At 38.1% G+C, this 21,088-nt stretch overlaps 30 non-coding genes across 30 annotated transcripts; all 30 read right to left on the bottom strand.

The window, feature by feature from the left end:
- Window positions 1–44: 44 nt before the first annotated feature.
- TRNAA-UGC (transfer RNA alanine (anticodon UGC)) lies at window positions 45–116 on the bottom strand. Its single transcript has one exon. It is a non-coding gene; the product is annotated as a tRNA-Ala (tRNA).
- A 353-nt stretch (window positions 117–469) lies between these two features.
- Window positions 470–541, bottom strand: TRNAA-CGC (transfer RNA alanine (anticodon CGC)). The gene has a single exon. It is a non-coding gene; the product is annotated as a tRNA-Ala (tRNA).
- An 874-nt stretch (window positions 542–1,415) lies between these two features.
- TRNAA-UGC (transfer RNA alanine (anticodon UGC)) lies at window positions 1,416–1,487 on the bottom strand. Its single transcript has one exon. It is a non-coding gene; the product is annotated as a tRNA-Ala (tRNA).
- A 353-nt stretch (window positions 1,488–1,840) lies between these two features.
- TRNAA-CGC (transfer RNA alanine (anticodon CGC)) lies at window positions 1,841–1,912 on the bottom strand. Its single transcript has one exon. It is a non-coding gene; the product is annotated as a tRNA-Ala (tRNA).
- An 875-nt stretch (window positions 1,913–2,787) lies between these two features.
- On the bottom strand, window positions 2,788–2,859 carry TRNAA-UGC (transfer RNA alanine (anticodon UGC)). The gene has a single exon. It is a non-coding gene; the product is annotated as a tRNA-Ala (tRNA).
- Window positions 2,860–3,212: 353 nt separating this feature from the next.
- Window positions 3,213–3,284, bottom strand: TRNAA-CGC (transfer RNA alanine (anticodon CGC)). Its single transcript has one exon. It is a non-coding gene; the product is annotated as a tRNA-Ala (tRNA).
- Window positions 3,285–4,158: 874 nt separating this feature from the next.
- On the bottom strand, window positions 4,159–4,230 carry TRNAA-UGC (transfer RNA alanine (anticodon UGC)). Its single transcript has one exon. It is a non-coding gene; the product is annotated as a tRNA-Ala (tRNA).
- A 353-nt stretch (window positions 4,231–4,583) lies between these two features.
- TRNAA-CGC (transfer RNA alanine (anticodon CGC)) lies at window positions 4,584–4,655 on the bottom strand. The gene has a single exon. It is a non-coding gene; the product is annotated as a tRNA-Ala (tRNA).
- A 1,288-nt stretch (window positions 4,656–5,943) lies between these two features.
- On the bottom strand, window positions 5,944–6,015 carry TRNAA-CGC (transfer RNA alanine (anticodon CGC)). Its single transcript has one exon. It is a non-coding gene; the product is annotated as a tRNA-Ala (tRNA).
- An 874-nt stretch (window positions 6,016–6,889) lies between these two features.
- TRNAA-UGC (transfer RNA alanine (anticodon UGC)) lies at window positions 6,890–6,961 on the bottom strand. Its single transcript has one exon. It is a non-coding gene; the product is annotated as a tRNA-Ala (tRNA).
- Window positions 6,962–7,314: 353 nt separating this feature from the next.
- On the bottom strand, window positions 7,315–7,386 carry TRNAA-CGC (transfer RNA alanine (anticodon CGC)). Its single transcript has one exon. It is a non-coding gene; the product is annotated as a tRNA-Ala (tRNA).
- An 875-nt stretch (window positions 7,387–8,261) lies between these two features.
- Window positions 8,262–8,333, bottom strand: TRNAA-UGC (transfer RNA alanine (anticodon UGC)). Its single transcript has one exon. It is a non-coding gene; the product is annotated as a tRNA-Ala (tRNA).
- A 353-nt stretch (window positions 8,334–8,686) lies between these two features.
- On the bottom strand, window positions 8,687–8,758 carry TRNAA-CGC (transfer RNA alanine (anticodon CGC)). Its single transcript has one exon. It is a non-coding gene; the product is annotated as a tRNA-Ala (tRNA).
- An 875-nt stretch (window positions 8,759–9,633) lies between these two features.
- TRNAA-UGC (transfer RNA alanine (anticodon UGC)) lies at window positions 9,634–9,705 on the bottom strand. Its single transcript has one exon. It is a non-coding gene; the product is annotated as a tRNA-Ala (tRNA).
- Window positions 9,706–10,058: 353 nt separating this feature from the next.
- Window positions 10,059–10,130, bottom strand: TRNAA-CGC (transfer RNA alanine (anticodon CGC)). Its single transcript has one exon. It is a non-coding gene; the product is annotated as a tRNA-Ala (tRNA).
- Window positions 10,131–11,164: 1,034 nt separating this feature from the next.
- Window positions 11,165–11,236, bottom strand: TRNAA-UGC (transfer RNA alanine (anticodon UGC)). Its single transcript has one exon. It is a non-coding gene; the product is annotated as a tRNA-Ala (tRNA).
- Window positions 11,237–11,588: 352 nt separating this feature from the next.
- On the bottom strand, window positions 11,589–11,660 carry TRNAA-CGC (transfer RNA alanine (anticodon CGC)). Its single transcript has one exon. It is a non-coding gene; the product is annotated as a tRNA-Ala (tRNA).
- Window positions 11,661–12,535: 875 nt separating this feature from the next.
- TRNAA-UGC (transfer RNA alanine (anticodon UGC)) lies at window positions 12,536–12,607 on the bottom strand. The gene has a single exon. It is a non-coding gene; the product is annotated as a tRNA-Ala (tRNA).
- A 353-nt stretch (window positions 12,608–12,960) lies between these two features.
- TRNAA-CGC (transfer RNA alanine (anticodon CGC)) lies at window positions 12,961–13,032 on the bottom strand. The gene has a single exon. It is a non-coding gene; the product is annotated as a tRNA-Ala (tRNA).
- An 875-nt stretch (window positions 13,033–13,907) lies between these two features.
- TRNAA-UGC (transfer RNA alanine (anticodon UGC)) lies at window positions 13,908–13,979 on the bottom strand. Its single transcript has one exon. It is a non-coding gene; the product is annotated as a tRNA-Ala (tRNA).
- Window positions 13,980–14,332: 353 nt separating this feature from the next.
- On the bottom strand, window positions 14,333–14,404 carry TRNAA-CGC (transfer RNA alanine (anticodon CGC)). Its single transcript has one exon. It is a non-coding gene; the product is annotated as a tRNA-Ala (tRNA).
- Window positions 14,405–15,279: 875 nt separating this feature from the next.
- TRNAA-UGC (transfer RNA alanine (anticodon UGC)) lies at window positions 15,280–15,351 on the bottom strand. The gene has a single exon. It is a non-coding gene; the product is annotated as a tRNA-Ala (tRNA).
- Window positions 15,352–15,916: 565 nt separating this feature from the next.
- TRNAA-CGC (transfer RNA alanine (anticodon CGC)) lies at window positions 15,917–15,988 on the bottom strand. Its single transcript has one exon. It is a non-coding gene; the product is annotated as a tRNA-Ala (tRNA).
- Window positions 15,989–16,862: 874 nt separating this feature from the next.
- On the bottom strand, window positions 16,863–16,934 carry TRNAA-UGC (transfer RNA alanine (anticodon UGC)). The gene has a single exon. It is a non-coding gene; the product is annotated as a tRNA-Ala (tRNA).
- A 353-nt stretch (window positions 16,935–17,287) lies between these two features.
- Window positions 17,288–17,359, bottom strand: TRNAA-CGC (transfer RNA alanine (anticodon CGC)). The gene has a single exon. It is a non-coding gene; the product is annotated as a tRNA-Ala (tRNA).
- An 876-nt stretch (window positions 17,360–18,235) lies between these two features.
- Window positions 18,236–18,307, bottom strand: TRNAA-UGC (transfer RNA alanine (anticodon UGC)). Its single transcript has one exon. It is a non-coding gene; the product is annotated as a tRNA-Ala (tRNA).
- A 353-nt stretch (window positions 18,308–18,660) lies between these two features.
- Window positions 18,661–18,732, bottom strand: TRNAA-CGC (transfer RNA alanine (anticodon CGC)). The gene has a single exon. It is a non-coding gene; the product is annotated as a tRNA-Ala (tRNA).
- An 875-nt stretch (window positions 18,733–19,607) lies between these two features.
- Window positions 19,608–19,679, bottom strand: TRNAA-UGC (transfer RNA alanine (anticodon UGC)). Its single transcript has one exon. It is a non-coding gene; the product is annotated as a tRNA-Ala (tRNA).
- A 353-nt stretch (window positions 19,680–20,032) lies between these two features.
- Window positions 20,033–20,104, bottom strand: TRNAA-CGC (transfer RNA alanine (anticodon CGC)). The gene has a single exon. It is a non-coding gene; the product is annotated as a tRNA-Ala (tRNA).
- Window positions 20,105–20,978: 874 nt separating this feature from the next.
- TRNAA-UGC (transfer RNA alanine (anticodon UGC)) lies at window positions 20,979–21,050 on the bottom strand. The gene has a single exon. It is a non-coding gene; the product is annotated as a tRNA-Ala (tRNA).
- Window positions 21,051–21,088: the final 38 nt, after the last annotated feature.

Genomic DNA, 21,088 nt, shown 5'->3' with positions numbered 1-21,088 from the left:
AGAGGTTACATACAGATAAGTAAGAATCTATATTTTGCAAAACATGGAGATACCGGGGATTGAACCCAAGGACTCATACATGCAAAGCATGCACTCTACCACTGAGCTACATCCCCTTTGAGTTGGTGTGTTTTGATACCGAGCGATTGCTGTTCTGCATAGTACTCAAGTTCTACTACTTCCACTGTTCTAAGGTTAAACTCAGAGCACAGAGCAAAGATAACAATTATACCTTGCTGTATAGATTTCAAGGATACTGTAGGTATCATATGATAACTTTTATTTCAATGCGGAAACACAGATTCTGGGGAATATAATCTACCACTGAGCAACATCACATTTTATAGACTGGTCAATAATTTTTCATAGTTTGATTGAAACTTTTCCAATTTCTCTAGAGTATTTTAATGCATTTGTTGATCTGGAGAGGTTACATAGAGTTAAGAAAGAATCTACATTTTGCAAAACATGGAGATGCCGGGGATTGAATCCGGGGCCTCATACATGCGAAGCATGCGCTCTACCACTGAGCTACATCCCCTGTGAAAAAGTGTGGTACTCATTCGATTGCAGATTTGCATTGTACTCAAGTTCTACTATTTTCTAGTATTCTAAGGGTCATCTCAGAGTATAAAGCAATAAAACCCATTACATTTTGCCAGAGTTCAAGGACACCATAGTTTCCACAGCTGATGAGGATACAAGTAGATGATCATTCCACACTTTAAATTGCTGTTAGACTTCTTCACCGGAGTCTGGGTTATCATCAGAATCCCCTACCTTATGTAATGAATGGCATGGATATTGATCAAGTATTGCCAAGTAGAGGACAGTCTTACATTCTGTTTTATCAGTAGTGTCAGAACTTGGAAGAAGGGCACATAGGATACAGGCTATGACTGCCTCCTGGGCATTGCTGACTAAGGCTTCACCAGGTATTTTGTACAGAGTTGATATGTGTTTATCTTTTCATGCATTGATTGATCACTAATGACTTGACATTCAAGCCCAAATCCATCCTCCATAGGTTCACAATGTGTTTAAAGATGTCTGTCCTTCTTAATCAATTAGTTTTGCTGTATCGTGTGATTTGTTCTTTTATGAAACTACTGCTTTTATAGTTCATTCCCAGTGAAATTAAAACTCTGTTTCATAATTACCATATACTTGACATCAGTGTTTGGAGAATGTCAGTAGGTATGATATGGCAACTGCTGGTTAAATAAGGAAACACAGTATCCACAGAATATCATCTACCACTGAGCTACATCACATTTAATAGAATGATCAATTATTTTTCATAATTGGTGTTAATTCTTGCCCATTACTGTAGAGTGCATTCATGCATTTGTTGGTCTTGGGCTCTTCTGAAGAGGTTACATACAGATAAGTAAGAATCTATATTTTGCAAAACATGGAGATGCCGGGGATTAAACCCGGGGCCTCATACATGCAAAGCATGCGCTCTACCACTGAGCTACATCCCCTTTGAGGTGGTGTGTTTTGATACCGAGTGATTGCTGTTCTGCATAGTACTCAAGTTCTACTACTTCCACTATTCTAAAGTTAAACTCAGAGCACGGAGCAAAGATAACAATTATACCTTGCTGTATAAATTTCAAGGATACTGTAGGTATCATATGATAACTTTTATTTCAATGCGGAAACACAGATTCTGGGGAATATAATCTACCACTGAGCAACATCACATTTTATAGACTGGTCAATAATTTTTCATAGTTTGATTGAAACTTTTCCAATTTCTCTAGAGTATTTTAATGCATTTGTTGATCTGGAGAGGTTACATAGAGTTTAGAAAGAATCTACATTTTGCAAAACATGGAGATGCCGGGGATTGAACCCGGGGCCTCATACATGCGAAGCATGCGCTCTACCACTGAGCTACATCCCTTGTGAAAAAGTGTGGTACTCATTCGATTGCAGCTTTGCATTGTACTCAAGTTCTACTATTTTCTAGTGTTCTAAGGGTCATCTCAGAGTATAAAGCAATAAAAACCATTACACTTTGCCAGAGTTCAAGGACACCATAGTTTCCACAGCTGATGAGGATACAAGTAGATGATCATTCCACACTTTAAATTGCTGTTAGACTTCTTCACCGGAGTCTGGGTTATCATCAGAATCCCCTACCTTATGTAATGAATGGCATGGATATTGATCAAGTATTGCCAAGTAGAGGACAGTCTTACATTCTGTTTTATCAGCAGTGTCAGAACTTGGAAGAAGGGCACATAGGATGCAGGCTATGACTGCCTCCTGGGCATTGCTGACTAAGGCTTCACCAGGTATTTTGTACAGAGTTGATATGTGTTTATCTTTTCATGCATTGATTGATCACTAATAACTTGACATTCAAGCCCAAATCCATCCTCCATAGGTTCACAATGTGTTTAAAGATGTCTGTCCTTCTTAATCAATTAGTTTTGCTGTATCGTGTGATTTGTTCTTTTATGAAACTACTGCTTTTATAGTTCATTTCCCAGTGAAATTAAAACTCTGTTTCATAATTACCATATACTTGACATCAGTGTTTGGAGAATGTCAGTAGGTATGATATGGTAACTGCTGGTTAAATAAGGAAACACAGTATCCACAGAATATAATCTACCACTGAGCTACATCACATTTAATAGAATGATCAATTATTTTTCATAATTGGTGTTAATTCTTGCCCATTACTGTAGAGTGCATTCATGCATTTGTTGGTCTTGGGCTCTTCTGAAGAGGTTACATACAGATAAGTAAGAATCTATATTTTGCAAAACATGGAGATACCAGGGATTGAACCCAGGGACTCATACATGCAAAGCATGCGCTCTACCACTGAGCTACATCCCCTTTGAGTTGGTGTGTTTTGATACCGAGCGATTGCTGTTCTGCATAGTACTCAAGTTCTACTACTTCCACTGTTCTAAGGTTAAACTCAGAGCACAGAGCAAAGATAACAATTATACCTTGCTGTATAGATTTCAAGGATACTGTAGGTATCATATGATAACTTTTATTTCAATGCGGAAACACAGATTCTGGGGAATATAATCTACCACTGAGCAACATCACATTTTATAGACTGGTCAATAATTTTTCATAGTTTGATTGAAACTTTTCCAATTTCTCTAGAGTATTTTAATGCATTTGTTGATCTGGAGAGGTTACATAGAGTTAAGAAAGAATCTACATTTTGCAAAACATGGAGATGCCGGGGATTGAATCCGGGGCCTCATACATGCGAAGCATGCGCTCTACCACTGAGCTACATCCCCTGTGAAAAAGTGTGGTACTCATTCGATTGCAGATTTGCATTGTACTCAAGTTCTACTATTTTCTAGTATTCTAAGGGTCATCTCAGAGTATAAAGCAATAAAACCCATTACATTTTGCCAGAGTTCAAGGACACCATAGTTTCCACAGCTGATGAGGATACAAGTAGATGATCATTCCACACTTTAAATTGCTGTTAGACTTCTTCACCGGAGTCTGGGTTATCATCAGAATCCCCTACCTTATGTAATGAATGGCATGGATATTGATCAAGTATTGCCAAGTAGAGGACAGTCTTACATTCTGTTTTATCAGTAGTGTCAGAACTTGGAAGAAGGGCACATAGGATACAGGCTATGACTGCCTCCTGGGCATTGCTGACTAAGGCTTCACCAGGTATTTTGTACAGAGTTGATATGTGTTTATCTTTTCATGCATTGATTGATCACTAATGACTTGACATTCAAGCCCAAATCCATCCTCCATAGGTTCACAATGTGTTTAAAGATGTCTGTCCTTCTTAATCAATTAGTTTTGCTGTATCGTGTGATTTGTTCTTTTATGAAACTACTGCTTTTATAGTTCATTCCCAGTGAAATTAAAACTCTGTTTCATAATTACCATATACTTGACATCAGTGTTTGGAGAATGTCAGTAGGTATGATATGGTAACTGCTGGTTAAATAAGGAAACACAGTATCCACAGAATATAATCTACCACTGAGCTACATCACATTTAATAGAATGATCAATTATTTTTCATAATTGGTGTTAATTCTTGCCCATTACTGTAGAGTGCATTCATGCATTTGTTGGTCTTGGGCTCTTCTGAAGAGGTTACATACAGATAAGTAAGAATCTATATTTTGCAAAACATGGAGATGCCAGGGATTGAACCCGGGGCCTCATACATGCAAAGCATGCGCTCTACCACTGAGCTACATCCCCTTTGAGTTGGTGTGTTTTGATACCGAGCGATTGCCGTTCTGCATAGTACTCAAGTTCTACTACTTCCAATGTTCTAAGGTTAAACTCAGAGCACGGAGCAAAGATAACAATTATACCTTGCTGTATAGATTTCAAGGATACTGTAGGTATCATATGATAACTTTTATTTCAATGCGGAAACACAGATTCTGGGGAATATAATCTACCACTGAGCAACATCACATTTTATAGACTGGTCAATAAATTTTCATAGTTTGATTGAAACTTTTCCAATTTCTCTAGAGTATTTGAATGCATTTGTTGATCTGGAGAGGTTACATAGAGTTAAGAAAGAATCTACATTTTGCAAAACATGGAGATGCCGGGGAGTGAACCCAGGGCCTCGTACATGCGAAGCATGCGCTCTACCACTGAGCTACATCCCCTGTGAAAAAGTTTGGTACTCATTCGATTGCAGCTTTGCATTGTACTCAAGTTCTACTATTTTCTAGTGTTCTAAGGGTCATCTCACAATATAAAGCAATAAAAACCATTACACTTTGCCAGAGTTCAAGGACACCATAGTTTCCACAGCTGATGAGGATACAAGTAGATGATCATTCCACACTTTAAATTGCTGTTAGACCTCTTCACCAGAGTCTGGGTTATCATCAGAATCCCCTACCTTATGTAATGAATGGCATGGATATTGATCAAGTATTGCCAAGTAGAGGACAGTCTTACATTCTGTTTTATCAGCAGTGTCAGAACTTGGAAGAAGGGCACATAGGATACAGGCTATGACTGCCTCCTGGGCATTGCTGACTAAGGCTTCACCAGGTATTTTGTACAGAGTTGATATATGTTTATCTTTTCATGCATTGATTGATCACTAATTACTTGACATTCAAGCCCAAATCCATCCTCCATAGGTTCACAATGTGTTTAAAGATGTCTGTCCTTCTTAATCAATTAGTTTTGCTGTATCGTGTGATTTGTTCTTTTATGAAACTACTGCTTTTATAGTTCATTTCCCACTGAAATTAAAACTCTGTTTCATAATTACCATATACTTGACATCAGTGTTTGGAGAATGTCAGTAGGTATGATATGGCAACTGCTGGTTAAATAAGGAAACACAGTATCCACAGAATATCATCTACCACTGAGCTACATCACATTTAATAGAATGATCAATTATTTTTCATAATTGGTGTTAATTCTTGCCCATTACTGTAGAGTGCATTCATGCATTTGTTGGTCTTGGGCTCTTCTGAAGAGGTTACATACAGATAAGTAAGAATCTGTATTTTGCAAAACATGGAGATGCCGGGGATCTCATACATGCAAAGCATGCGCTCTACCACTGAGCTACATCCCCTTTGAGTTAGTGTGTTTTGGTACCGAGCGATTGCTGTTCTGCATAGTACTCAAGTTCTACTACTTCCACTGTTCTAAGGTTAAACTCAGAGCACGGAGCAAAGATAACAATTATACCTTGCTGTATAGATTTCAAGGATACTGTAGGTATCATATGATAACTTTTATTTCAATGCGGAAACACAGATTCTGGGGAATATAATCTACCACTGAGCAACATCACATTTTATAGACTGGTCAATAATTTTTCATAGTTTGATTGAAACTTTTCCAATTTCTCTAGAGTATTTTAATGCATTTGTTGATCTGGAGAGGTTACATAGAGTTAAGAAAGAATCTACATTTTGCAAAACATGGAGATGCCGGGGATTGAACCTGGGGCCTCATACATGCGAAGCATGCGCTCTACCACTGAGCTACATCCCCTGTGAAAAAGTGTGGTACTCATTCGATTGCAGATTTGCATTGTACTCAAGTTCTACTATTTTCTAGTGTTCTAAGGGTCATCTCAGAGTATAAAGCAATAAAACCCATTACATTTTGCCAGAGTTCAAGGAACCCAAAGTTTCCACAGCTGATGAGGATACAAGTAGATGATCATTCCACACTTTAAATTGCTGTTAGACTTCTTCACCGGAGTCTGGGTTATCATCAGAATCCCCTACCTTATGTAATGAATGGCATGGATATTGATCAAGTATTGCCAAGTAGAGGACAGTCTTACATTCTGTTTTATCAGTAGTGTCAGAACTTGGAAGAAGGGCACATAGGATACAGGCTATGACTGCCTCCTGGGCATTGCTGACTAAGGCTTCACCAGGTATTTTGTACAGAGTTGATATGTGTTTATCTTTTCATGCATTGATTGATCACTAATGACTTGACATTCAAGCCCAAATCCATCCTCCATAGGTTCACAATGTGTTTAAAGATGTCTGTCCTTCTTAATCAATTAGTTTTGCTGTATCGTGTGATTTGTTCTTTTATGAAACTACTGCTTTTATAGTTCATTCCCAGTGAAATTAAAACTCTGTTTCATAATTACCATATACTTGACATCAGTGTTTGGAGAATGTCAGTAGGTATGATATGGTAACTGCTGGTTAAATAAGGAAACACAGTATCCACAGAATATAATCTACCACTGAGCTACATCACATTTAATAGAATGATCAATTATTTTTCATAATTGGTGTTAATTCTTGCCCATTACTGTAGAGTGCATTCATGCATTTGTTGGTCTTGGGCTCTTCTGAAGAGGTTACATACAGATAAGTAAGAATCTATATTTTGCAAAACATGGAGATGCCAGGGATTGAACCCGGGGCCTCATACATGCAAAGCATGCGCTCTACCACTGAGCTACATCCCCTTTGAGTTGGTGTGTTTTGATACCGAGCGATTGCCGTTCTGCATAGTACTCAAGTTCTACTACTTCCAATGTTCTAAGGTTAAACTCAGAGCACGGAGCAAAGATAACAATTATACCTTGCTGTATAGATTTCAAGGATACTGTAGGTATCATAGGATAACTTTTATTTCAATGCGGAAACACAGATTCTGGGGAATATAATCTACCACTGAGCAACATCACATTTTATAGACTGGTCAATAAATTTTCATAGTTTGATTGAAACTTTTCCAATTTCTCTAGAGTATTTTAATGCATTTGTTGATCTGGAGAGGTTACATAGAGTTAAGAAAGAATCTACATTTTGCAAAACATGGAGATGCCGGGGAGTGAACCCAGGGCCTCGTACACGCGAAGCATGCGCTCTACCACTGAGCTACATCCCCTGTGAAAAAGTGTGGTACTCATTCGATTGCAGCTTTGCATTGTACTCAAGTTCTACTATTTTCTAGTGTTCTAAGGGTCATCTCACAATATAAAGCAATAAAAACCATTACACTTTGCCAGAGTTCAAGGACACCATAGTTTCCACAGCTGATGAGGATACAAGTAGATGATCATTCCACACTTTAAATTGCTGTTAGACTTCTTCACCAGAGTCTGGGTTATCATCAGAATCCCCTACCTTATGTAATGAATGGCATGGATATTGATCAAGTATTGCCAAGTAGAGGACAGTCTTACATTCTGTTTTATCAGCAGTGTCAGAACTTGGAAGAAGGGCACATAGGATACAGGCTATGACTGCCTCCTGGGCATTGCTGACTAAGGCTTCACCAGGTATTTTGTACAGAGTTGATATATGTTTATCTTTTCATGCATTGATTTATCACTAATTACTTGACATTCAAGCCCAAATCCATCCTCCATAGGTTCACAATGTGTTTAAAGATGTCTGTCCTTCTTAATCAATTAGTTTTGCTGTATCGTGTGATTTGTTCTTTTATGAAACTACTGCTTTTATAGTTCATTTCCCACTGAAATTAAAACTCTGTTTCATAATTACCATATACTTGACATCAGTGTTTGGAGAATGTCAGTAGGTATGATATGGCAACTGCTGGTTAAATAAGGAAACACAGTATCCACAGAATATCATCTACCACTGAGCTACATCACATTTAATAGAATGATCAATTATTTTTCATAATTGGTGTTAATTCTTGCCCATTACTGTAGAGTGCATTCATGCATTTGTTGGTCTTGGGCTCTTCTGAAGAGGTTACATACAGATAAGTAAGAATCTATATTTTGCAAAACATGGAGATGCCAGGGATTGAACCCGGGGCCTCATACATGCAAAGCATGCGCTCTACCACTGAGCTACATCCCCTTTGAGTTGATGTGTTTTGATACCGAGCGATTGCTGTTCTGCATAGTACTCAAGTTCTACTACTTCCACTGTTCTAAGGTTAAACTCAGAGCACGGAGCAAAGATAACAATTATACCTTGCTGTATAGATTTCAAGGATACTGTAGGTATCATATGATAACTTTTATTTCAATGCGGAAACACAGATTCTGGGGAATATAATCTACCACTGAGGAACATCACATTTTATAGACTTGTCAATAATTTTTCATAGTTTGATTGAAACTTTTCCAATTTCTCTAGAGTATTTTAATGCATTTGTTGATCTGGAGAGGTTACATAGAGTTTAGAAAGAATCTACACTTTGCAAAACATGGAGATGCCAGGGATTGAACCTGGGGCCTCATACATGCGAAGCATGCACTCTACCACTGAGCTACATCCCCTGTGAAAAAGTGTGGTACTCATTCGATTGCAGCTTTGCATTGTACTCAAGTTCTACTATTTTCTAGTGTTCTAAGGGTCATCTCAGAGTATAAAGCAATAAAAACCATTACACTTTGCAAGAGTTCAAGGACACCATAGTTTCCACAGCTGATGAGGATACAAGTAGATGATCATTCCACACTTTAAATTGCTGTTAGACTTCTTCACCGGAGTCTGGGTTATCATCAGAATCCCCTACCTTATGTAATGAATGGCATGGATATTGATCAAGTATTGCCAAGTAGAGGACAGTCTTACATTCTGTTTTATCAGCATTGTCAGAACTTGGAAGAAGGGCACATAGGATACAGGCTATGACTGCCTCCTGGGCATTGCTGACTAAGGCTTCACCAGGTATTTTGTACAGAGTTGATATGTGTTTATCTTTTCATGCATTGATTGATCACTAATTACTTGACATTCAAGCCCAAATCCATCCTCCATAGGTTCACAATGTGTTTAAAGATGTCTGTCCTTCTTAATCAATTAGTTTTGCTGTATCGTGTGATTTGTTCTTTTATGAAACTACTGCTTTTATAGTTCATTTCCCACTGAAATTAAAACTCTGTTTCATAATTACCATATACTTGACATCAGTGTTTGGAGAATGTCAGTAGGTATGATATGGCAACTGCTGGTTAAATAAGGAAACACAGTATCCACAGAATATCATCTACCACTGAGCTACATCACATTTAATAGAATGATCAATTATTTTTCATAATTGGTGTTAATTCTTGCCCATTACTGTAGAGTGCATTCATGCATTTGTTGGTCTTGGGCTCTTCTGAAGAGGTTACATACAGATAAGTAAGAATCTATATTTTGCAAAACATGGAGATGCCGGGGATTGAACCCGGGGCCTTATACATGCAAAGCATGCGCTCTACCACTGAGCTACATCCCCTTTGAGTTGGTGTGTTTTGATACCGAGCGATTTCTGTTCTGCATAGTACTCAAGTTCTACTACTTCCACTGTTCTAAGGTTAAACTCAGAGCACGGAGCAAAGATAACAATTATACCTTGCTGTATAGATTTCAAGGATACTGTAGGTATCATATGATAACTTTTATTTCAATGAGGAAACACAGATTCTGGGGAATATAATCTACCACTGAGCAACATCACATTTTATAGGCTGGTCAATAATTTTTCATAGTTTGATTGAAACTTTTCCAATTTCTCTAGAGTATTTTAATGCATTTGTTGATCTGGAGAGGTTACATAGAGTTAAGAAAGAATCTACATTTTGCAAAACATGGAGATGCCGGGGATTGAACCCGGGGCCTCATACATGCGAAGCATGCGCTCTACCACTGAGCTACATCCCCTGTGAAAAAGTGTGGTACTCATTCGATTGCAGCTTTGCATTGTACTCAAGTTCTACTATTTTCTAGTGTTCTAAGGGTCATCTCAGAGTATAAAGCAATAAAAACCATTACACTTTGCCAGAGTTCAAGGACACCATAGTTTCCACAGCTGATGAGGATGCAAGTAGATGATCATTCCACACTTTAAATTGCTGTTAGACTTCTTCACCGGAGTCTGGGTTATCATCAGAATCCCCTACCTTATGTAATGAATGGCATGGATATTGATCAAGTATTGCCAAGTAGAGGACAGTCTTACATTCTGTTTTATCAGCAGTGTCAGAACTTGGAAGAAGGGCACATAGGATGCAGGCTATGACTGTCTCATGGGCATTGCTGACTAAGGCTTCACCAGGTATTTTGTACAGAGTTGATATGTGTTTATCTTTTCATGCATTGATTGATCACTAATTACTTGACATTCAAGCCCAAATCCATCCTCCATAGGTTCACAATGTGTTTAAAGTAGAGATGAGCGGATTCGGTTTTACTCGGTTTTACTCGGTTCTCAAAACCGAATCTTATTGGCTCACGGATGTCACGTGTTTTGGATAGCCAATAAGATTCGGTTTTGAGAACCGAGTAAAACCGAGTAAAACCGAATCCGCTCATCTCTAGTTTAAAGATGTCTGTCCTTCTTAATCAATTAGTTTTGCTGTATCGTGTGATTTGTTCTTTTATGAAACTACTGCTTTTATAGTTCATTTCCCAGTGAAATTAAAACTCTGTTTCATAATCACCATATACTTGACATCAGTGTTTGGAGAATGTCAGTAGGTATGATATGGTAACTGCTGGTTAAATGAGGAAACACAGTATCCACAGAATATAATCTAACACTGAGCTACATCACATTTAATAGAATGATCAATTATTTTTCATAATTGGTGTTAATTCTTGCCCATTACTGTAGAGTGCATTCATGCATTTGTTGGTCTTGGGCTCTTCTGAAGAAGTTACATACAGATAAGTAAGACTCTATATTTTGCAAAACATGGAGATGCCGGGGATTGAACCCGGGGCCTCATACATGCAAAGCATGCGCTCTACCATTGAGCTACATCCCCTTTGAGTTGGTGCGTTTGATACCGAGCGATTGCTGTTCTGCATAGTACTCAAGTTCTACTACTTTCACTGTTCTAAGGTTAAACTTAGAGCACGGAGCAAAAATAACAATTATACCTTGCTGTATGGATTTCAAGGATACTGTAGGTATCATATAATAACTTTTATTTCAATGAGGAAACACAGATTCTGGGGAATATAATCTATCACTCAGCAACATCACATTTTATAGACTGGTCAATAATTTTTCATAGTTTGATTGAAACTTTTCCAATTTCTCTAGAGTATTTTAATGCATTTGTTGATCCGGAGAGGTTACATAGAGTTAAGAAAGAATCTACATTTTGCAAAACATGGAGATGCCGGGGATTGAACCCGGGGCCTCATACATGCGAAGCATGCGCTCTATCACTGAGCTACATCCCCTGTGAAAAAGTGTGGTACTCATTCGATTGCAGCTTTGCATTGTACTCAAGTTCTACTATTTTCTAGTGTTCTAAGGGTCATCTCACAGTATAAAGCAATAAAAAACATTACACTTTGCCAGAGTTCAATTACACCATAGTTTCCACAGCTGATGAGGATACAAGTAGATGATCATTCCACACTTTAAATTGCTGTTAGACTTCTTCACCAGAGTCTGGGTTATCATCAGAATCCCCTACCTTATGTAATGAATGGCATGGATATTGATCAAGTATTGCCAAGTAGAGGACAGTCTTACATTCTGTTTTATCAGCAGTGTCAGAACTTGGAAGAAGGGCACATAGGATACAGGATATGACTGCCTCCTGGGCATTGCTGACTAAGGCTTCACCAGGTATTTTGTACAGAGTTGATATGTGTTTATCTTTTCATGCATTGATTGATCACTAATTACTTGACATTCAAGCCCAAATCCATCCTCCATAGGTTCACAATGTGTTTAAAGATGTCTGTCCTTCTTAATCAATTAGTTTTGCTGTATCGTGTGATTTGTTCTTTTATGAAACTACTGCTTTTATAGTTCATTTCCCAGTGAAATTAAAACTCTGTTTCATAATTACCATATACTTGACATCAGTGTTTGGAGAATGTCAGTAGGTATGATATGGCAACTGCTGGTTAAATAAGGAAACACAGTATCCACAGAATATCATCTACCACTGAGCTACATCACATTTAATAGAATGATCAATTATTTTTCATAATTGGTGTTAATTCTTGCCCATTACTGTAGAGTGCATTCATGCATTTGTTGGTCTTGGGCTCTTCTGAAGAGGTTACATACAGATAAGTAAGAATCTATATTTTGCAAAACATGGAGATGCCGGGGATTAAACCCGGGGCCTCATACATGCAAAGCATGCACTCTACCACTGAGCTACATCCCCTTTGAGGTGGTGTGTTTTGATACCGAGTGATTGCTGTTCTGCATAGTACTCAAGTTCTACTACTTCCACTGTTCTAAAGTTAAACTCAGAGCACGGAGCAAAGATAACAATTATACCTTGCTGTATAGATTTCAAGGATACTGTAGGTATCATATGATAACTTTTATTTCAATGCGGAAACACAGATTCTGGGGAATATAATCTACCACTGAGCAACATCACATTTTATAGACTGGTCAATAATTTATCATAGTTTGATTGAAACTTTTCCATTTTCTCTAGAGTATTTTAATGCATTTGTTGATCTGGAGAGGTTACATAGAGTTAAGAAAGAATCTACATTTTGCAAACCATGGAGATGCCGGGGATTGAACCCGGGGCCTCATACGTGCGAAGCATGCGCTCTACCACTGAGCTACATCCCCTGTGAAAAAGTGTGGTACTCATTCGATTGCAGCTTTGCATTGTACTCAAGTTCTACTATTTTCTAGTGTTCTAAGGGTCATCTCAGAGTATAAAGCAATGAAAACCATTACACTTTGCCAGAGTTCAAGGACACCATAGTTTCCACAGCTGATGAGGATACAAGTAGATGATCATTCCACACTTTAAATTGCTGTTAGACTTCTTCACCAGAGTCTGGGTTATCATCAGAATCCCCTACCTTATGTAATGAATGGCATGGATATTGATCAAGTATTGCCAAGTAGAGGACAGTCTTACATTCTGTTTTATCAGCAGTGTCAGAACTTGGAAGAAGGGCACATAGGATGCAGGCTATGACTGCCTCCTTGGCATTGCTGACTAAGGCTTCACCAGGTATTTTGTACAGAGTTGATATGTGTTTATCTTTTCATGCATTGATTGATCACTAATTACTTGACATTCAAGCCCAAATCCATCCTCCATAGGTTCACAATGTGTTTAAAGATGTCTGTCCTTCTTAATCAATTAGTTTTGCTTTGTCGTGTGATTTGTTCTTTTATGAAACTACTGCTTTTATAGTTCATTTCCCAGTGAAATTAAAACTCTGTTTCATAATTACCATATACTTGACATCAGTGTTTGGAGAATGTCAGTAGGTATGATATGGTAACTGCTGGTTAAATAAGGAAACACAGTATCCACAGAATATAATCTACCACTGAGCTACATCACATTTAATAGAATGATCAATTATTTTTCATAATTGGTGTTAATTCTTGCCCATTACTGTAGAGTGCATTCATGCATTTGTTGGTCTTGGGCTCTTCTGAAGAGGTTACATACAGATAAGTAAGAATCTATATTTTGCAAAACATGGAGATGCCGGGGATTGAACTGAGGGCCTCATACATGCAAAGCATGCGCTCTACCACTGAGCTACATCCCCTTTGAGTTGGTGTGTTTTGATACCGAGTGATTGCTGTTCTGCATAGTACTCAAGTTCTACTACTTCCACTGTTCTAAGGTTAAACTCAGAGCACGGAGCAAAGATAACAATTATACCTTGCTGTATAGATTTCAAGGATACTGTAGGTATCAAATGATAACTTTTATTTCAATGCGGAAACACAGATTCTGGGGAATATAATCTACCACTGAGCAACATCACATTTTATAGACTGGTCAATAATTTTTCATAGTTTGATTGAAACTTTTCCAATTTCTCTAGAGTATTTTAATGCATTTGTTGATCTGGAGAGGTTACATAGAGTTAAGAAAGAATCTACATTTTGCAAAACATAGAGATGCCGGGGATTGAACCCGGGGCCTCATACATGCGAAGCATGCGCTCTACCACTGAGCTACATCCCCTGTGAAAAAGTGTGGTACTCATTCGATTGCAGCTTTGCATTGTACTCAAGTTCTACTATTTTCTAGTGTTCTAAGGGTCATCTCAGAGTATAAAGCAATAAAAACCATTACACTTTGCCAGAGTTCAAGGATACCATAGTTTCCACAGCTGATGAGGATGCAAGTAGATGATCATTCCACACTTTAAATTGCTGTTAGACTTCTTCACCGGAGTCTGGGTTATCATCAGAATCCCCTACCTTATGTAATGAATGGCATGGATATTGATCAAGTATTGCCAAGTAGAGGACAGTCTTACATTCTGTTTTATCAGCAGTGTCAGAACTTGGAAGAAGGGCACATAGGATGCAGGCTATGACTGTCTCCTGGGCATTGCTGACTAAGGCTTCACCAGGTATTTTGTACAGAGTTGATATGTGTTTATCTTTTCATGCATTGATTGATCACTAATTACTTGACATTCAAGCCCAAATCCATCCTCCATAGGTTCACAATGTGTTTAAAGATGTCTGTCCTTCTTAATCAATTAATTTTGCTGTATCGTGTGATTTGTTCTTTTATGAAACTACTGCTTTTATAGTTCATTTCCCAGTGAAATTAAAACTCTATTTCATAATTACCATATACTTGACATCAGTGTTTGGAGAATGTCAGTAGGTATGATATGGCAACTGCTGGTTAAATAAGGAAACACAGTATCCACAGAATATCATCTACCACTGAGCTACATCACATTTAATAGAATGATCAATTATTTTTCATAATTGGTGTTAATTCTTGCCCATTACTGTAGAGTGCATTCATGCATTTGTTGGTCTTGGGCTCTTCTGAAGAGGTTACATACAGATAAGTAAGAATCTGTATTTTGCAAAATATGTAGATGCCGTGGATTGAACCCGGGGCCTCATACATGCAAAGCATGCGCTCTACCACTGAGCTACATCCCCTTTGAGTTGGTGTGTTTTGATACCGAGCGATTGCTGTTCTGCATAGTACTCAAGTTCTACTACTTCCACTGTTCTAAGGTTAAACTCAGAGCACGGAGCAAAGATAACAATTATACCTTGCTGTATAGATTTCAAGGATACTGTAGGTATCATATGATAACTTTTATTTCAATGCGGAAACACAGATTCTGGGGAATATAATCTACCACTGAGCAACATCACATTTTATAGACTGGTCAATAATTTTTCATAGTTTGATTGAAACTTTTCCAATTTCTCTAGAGCACAGGTTCTCAAACTCGGTCCTCAGGACCCCACACAGTGCATGTTTTGCAGGTCTCCTCACAAAATCACAAGTGAAATAATTAGCTCCACCTGCGGACCTTTTAAAATGTGTCAGTGAGTAATTAATACACCTGTGCACCTGCTGGGTTACCTGCAAAACATGCACTGTGTGGGGTCCTGAGGACCGAGTTTGAGAACCTATGCTCTAGAGTATTTTAATGCATTTGTTGATCTGGAGAGGTTACATAGAGTTAAGAAAGAATCTACATTTTGCAAAACATGGAAATGCCGGGGAGCGAACCCAGGGCCTCATACATGCGAAGCATGCGCTCTACCACTGAGCTACATTCCCTGTGAAAAAGTGTGGTACTCATTCGATTGCAGCTTTGCATTGTACTCAAGTTCTACTATTTTCTAGTGTTCTAAGGGTCATCTCAGAGTATAAAGCAATAAAACCCATTACACTTTGCCAGAGTTCAAGGACACCATAGTTTCCACAGCTGATGAGGATACAAGTAGATGATCATTCCACACTTTAAATTGCTGTTAGACTTCTTCACCGGAGTCTGGGTTATCATCAGAATCCCCTACCTTATGTAATGAATGGCATGGATATTGATCAAGTATTGCCAAGTAGAGGACAGTCTTACATTCTGTTTTATCAACAGTGTCAGAACTTGGAAGAAGGGCACATAGGATGCAGGCTATGACTGTCTCCTGGGCATTGCTGACTAAGGCTTCACCAGGTATTTTGTACAGAGTTGATATGTGTTTATCTTTTCATGCATTGATTGATCACTAATTACTTGACATTCAAGCCCAAATCCATCCTCCATAGGTTCACAATGTGTTTAAAGATGTCTGTCCTTCTTAATCAATTAGTTTTGCTGTATCGTGTGATTTGTTCTTTTATGAAACTACTGCTTTTATAGTTCATTCCCAGTGAAATTAAAACTCTGTTTCATAATTACCATATACTTGACATCAGTGTTTGGAGAATGTCAGTAGGTATGATATGGTAACTGCTGGTTAAATAAGGAAACACAGTATCCACAGAATATAATCTACCACTGAGCTACATCACATTTAATAGAATGATCAATTATTTTTCATAATTGGTGTTAATTCTTGCCCATTACTGTAGAGTGCATTCATGCATTTGTTGGTCTTAGGCTCTTCTGAAGAGGTTACATACAGATAAGTAAGAATGTACATTTTGCAAAACATGGAGATGCTGGGGATTGAACCCGGGGCCTCATACATGCAAAGCATGCGCTCTACCACTGAGCTACATCCCCTTTGAGTTGGTGTGTTTTGATACCGAGCGATTGCCGTTCTGCATAGTACTCAAGTTCTACTACTTCCAATGTTCTAAGGTTAAACTCAGAGCACGGAGCAAAGATAACAATTATACCTTGCTGTATAGATTTCAAGGATACTGTAGGTATCATATGATAACTTTTATTTCAATGCGGAAACACAGATTCTGGGGAATATAATCTACCACTGAGCAACATAACATTTTATAGACTGGTCAATAATTTTTCATAGTTTGATTGAAACTTTTCCAATTTCTCTAGAGTATTTTAATGCATTTGTTGATCTGGAGAGGTTACATAGAGTTAAGAAAGAATCTACATTTTGCAAAACATGGAGATGCCGGGGATTGAACCCGGGGCATCATACATGCGAAGCATGCGCTCTACCACTGAGCTACATCCCCTGTGAAAAATGTGTGGTACTCATTCGATTGCAGATTTGCATTGTACTCAAGTTCTACTATTTTCTAGTGTTCTAAGGGTCATCTCAGAGTATAAAGCAATAAAAACCATTACACTTTGCCAGAGTTCAAGGACACCATAGTTTCCACAGCTGATGAGGATGCAAGTAGATGATCATTCCACACTTTAAATTGCTGTTAGACTTCTTCACCGGAGTCTGGGTTATCATAAGAATCCCCTACCTTATGTAATGAATGGCATGGATATTGATCAAGTATTGCCAAGTAGAGGACAGTCTTACATTCTGTTTTATCAGCAGTGTCAGAACTTGGAAGAAGGGCACATAGGATGCAGGCTATGACTGTCTCCTGGGCATTGCTGACTAAGGCTTCACCAGGTATTTTGTACAGAGTTGATATGTGTTAATCTTTTCATGCATTGATTGATCACTAATTACTTGACATTCAAGCCCAAATCCATCCTCCATAGGTTCACAATGTGTTTAAAGATGTCTGTCCTTCTTAATCAATTAGTTTTGCTGTATCGTGTGATTTGTTCTTTTATGAAACTACTGCTTTTATAGTTCATTTCCCAGTGAAATTAAAACTCTGTTTCATAATTACCATATACTTGACATCAGTGTTTGGAGAATGTCAGTAGGTATGATATGGTAACTGCTGGTTAAATGAAGAAACACAGTATACACAGAATATAATCTACCACTGAGCTACATCACATTTAATAGAATGATCAATTATTTTTCATAATTGGTGTTAATTCTTGCCCATTACTGTAGAGTGCATTCATGCATTTGTTGGTCTTGGGCTCTTCTGAAGAAGTTACATACAGATAAGTAAAACTCTATATTTTGCAAAACATGGAGATGCCAGGGATTGAACCCGGGGCCTCATACATGCAAAGCATGCGCTCTACCATTGAGCTACATCCCCTTTGAGTTGGTGTGTTTTGATACCGAGCGATTGCTGTTCTGCATAGTACTCAAGTTCTACTACTTTCACTGTTCTAAGGTTAAACTCAGAGCACGGAGCAAAAATAACAATTATACCTTGCTGTATAGATTTCAAGGATACTGTAGGTATCATATAATAACTTTTATTTCAATGCGGAAACACAGATTCTGGGGAATATAATCTACCACTGAGCAACATCACATTTTATAGACTGGTCAATAATTTTTCATAGTTTGATTGAAACTTTTCCAATTTCTCTAGAGTATTTTAATGCATTTGTTGATCTGGAGAGGTTACATAGAGTTTAGAAAGAATCTACATTTTGCAAAACATGGAGATGCCGGGGATTGAACCCGGGGCCTCATACATGCGAAGCATGCGCTCTACCACTGAGCTACATCCCTTGTGAAAAAGTGTGGTACTCATTCGATTGCAGCTTTGCATTGTACTCAAGTTCTACTATTTTCTAGTGTTCTAAGGGTCATCTCAGAGTATAAAGCAATAAAAACCATTACACTTTGCCAGAGTTCAAGGACACCATAGTTTCCACAGCTGATGAGGATACAAGTAGATGATCATTCCACACTTTAAATTGCTGTTAGACTTCTTCACCGGAGTCTGGGTTATCATCAGAATCCCCTACCTTATGTAATGAATGGCATGGATATTGATCAAGTATTGCCAAGTAGAGGACAGTCTTACATTCTGTTTTATCAGCAGTGTCAGAACTTGGAAGAAGGGCACATAGGATGCAGGCTATGACTGCCTCCTGGGCATTGCTGACTAAGGCTTCACCAGGTATTTTGTACAGAGTTGATATGTGTTTATCTTTTCATGCATTGATTGATCACTAATAACTTGACATTCAAGCCCAAATCCATCCTCCATAGGTTCACAATGTGTTTAAAGATGTCTGTCCTTCTTAATCAATTAGTTTTGCTGTATCGTGTGATTTGTTCTTTTATGAAACTACTGCTTTTATAGTTCATTTCCCAGTGAAATTAAAACTCTGTTTCATAATTACCATATACTTGACATCAGTGTTTGGAGAATGTCAGTAGGTATGATATGGTAACTGCTGGTTAAATAAGGAAACACAGTATCCACAGAATATAATCTACCACTGAGCTACATCACATTTAATAGAATGATCAATTATTTTTCATAATTGGTGTTAATTCTTGCCCATTACTGTAGAGTGCATTCATGCATTTGTTGGTCTTGGGCTCTTCTGAAGAGGTTACATACAGATAAGTAAGAATCTATATTTTGCAAAACATGGAGATACCGGGGATTGAACCCAGGGACTCATACATGCAAAGCATGCACTCTACCACTGAGCTACATCCCCTTTGAGTTGGTGTGTTTTGATACCGAGCGATTGCTGTTCTGCATAGTACTCAAGTTCTACTACTTCCACTGTTCTAAGGTTAAACTCAGAGCACAGAGCAAAGATAACAATTATACCTTGCTGTATAGATTTCAAGGATACTGTAGGTATCATATGATAACTTTTATTTCAATGCGGAAACACAGATTCTGGGGAATATAATCTACCACTGAGCAACATCACATTTTATAGACTGGTCAATAATTTTTCATAGTTTGATTGAAACTTTTCCAATTTCTCTAGAGTATTTTAATGCATTTGTTGATCTGGAGAGGTTACATAGAGTTAAGAAAGAATCTACATTTTGCAAAACATGGAGATGCCGGGGATTGAATCCGGGGCCTCATACATGCGAAGCATGCGCTCTACCACTGAGCTACATCCCCTGTGAAAAAGTGTGGTACTCATTCGATTGCAGATTTGCATTGTACTCAAGTTCTACTATTTTCTAGTATTCTAAGGGTCATCTCAGAGTATAAAGCAATAAAACCCATTACATTTTGCCAGAGTTCAAGGACACCATAGTTTCCACAGCTGATGAGGATACAAGTAGATGATCATTCCACACTTTAAATTGCTGTTAGACTTCTTCACCGGAGTCTGGGTTATCATCAGAATCCCCTACCTTATGTAATGAAAGGCATGGATATTGATCAAGTATTGCCAAGTAGAGGACAGTCTTACATTCTGTTTTATCAGTAGTGTCAGAACTTGGAAGAAGGGCACATAGGATACAGGCTATGACTGCCTCCTGGGCATTGCTGACTAAGGCTTCACCAGGTATTTTGTACAGAGTTGATATGTGTTTATCTTTTCATGCATTGATTGATCACTAATGACTTGACATTCAAGCCCAAATCCATCCTCCATAGGTTCACAATGTGTTTAAAGATGTCTGTCCTTCTTAATCAATTAGTTTTGCTGTATCGTGTGATTTGTTCTTTTATGAAACTACTGCTTTTATAGTTCATTCCCAGTGAAATTAAAACTCTGTTTCATAATTACCATATACTTGACATCAGTGTTTGGAGAATGTCAGTAGGTATGATATGGCAACTGCTGGTTAAATAAGGAAACACAGTATCCACAGAATATCATCTACCACTGAGCTACATCACATTTAATAGAATGATCAATTATTTTTCATAATTGGTGTTAATTCTTGCCCATTACTGTAGAGTGCATTCATGCATTTGTTGGTCTTGGGCTCTTCTGAAGAGGTTACATACAGATAAGTAAGAATCTATATTTTGCAAAACATGGAGATGCCGGGGATTAAACCCGGGGCTTCATACATGCAAAGCATGCGCTCTACCACTGAGCTACATCCCCTTTGAGGTGGTGTGTTTTGATACCGAGTGATTGCTGTT

Source organism: Pseudophryne corroboree, chromosome 4 (genome assembly GCF_028390025.1).
Source record: "Pseudophryne corroboree isolate aPseCor3 chromosome 4, aPseCor3.hap2, whole genome shotgun sequence".
Lineage (NCBI taxonomy): Eukaryota > Metazoa > Chordata > Amphibia > Anura > Myobatrachidae > Pseudophryne > Pseudophryne corroboree.
This window is presented reverse-complemented; position numbering and strand designations above follow the sequence as displayed.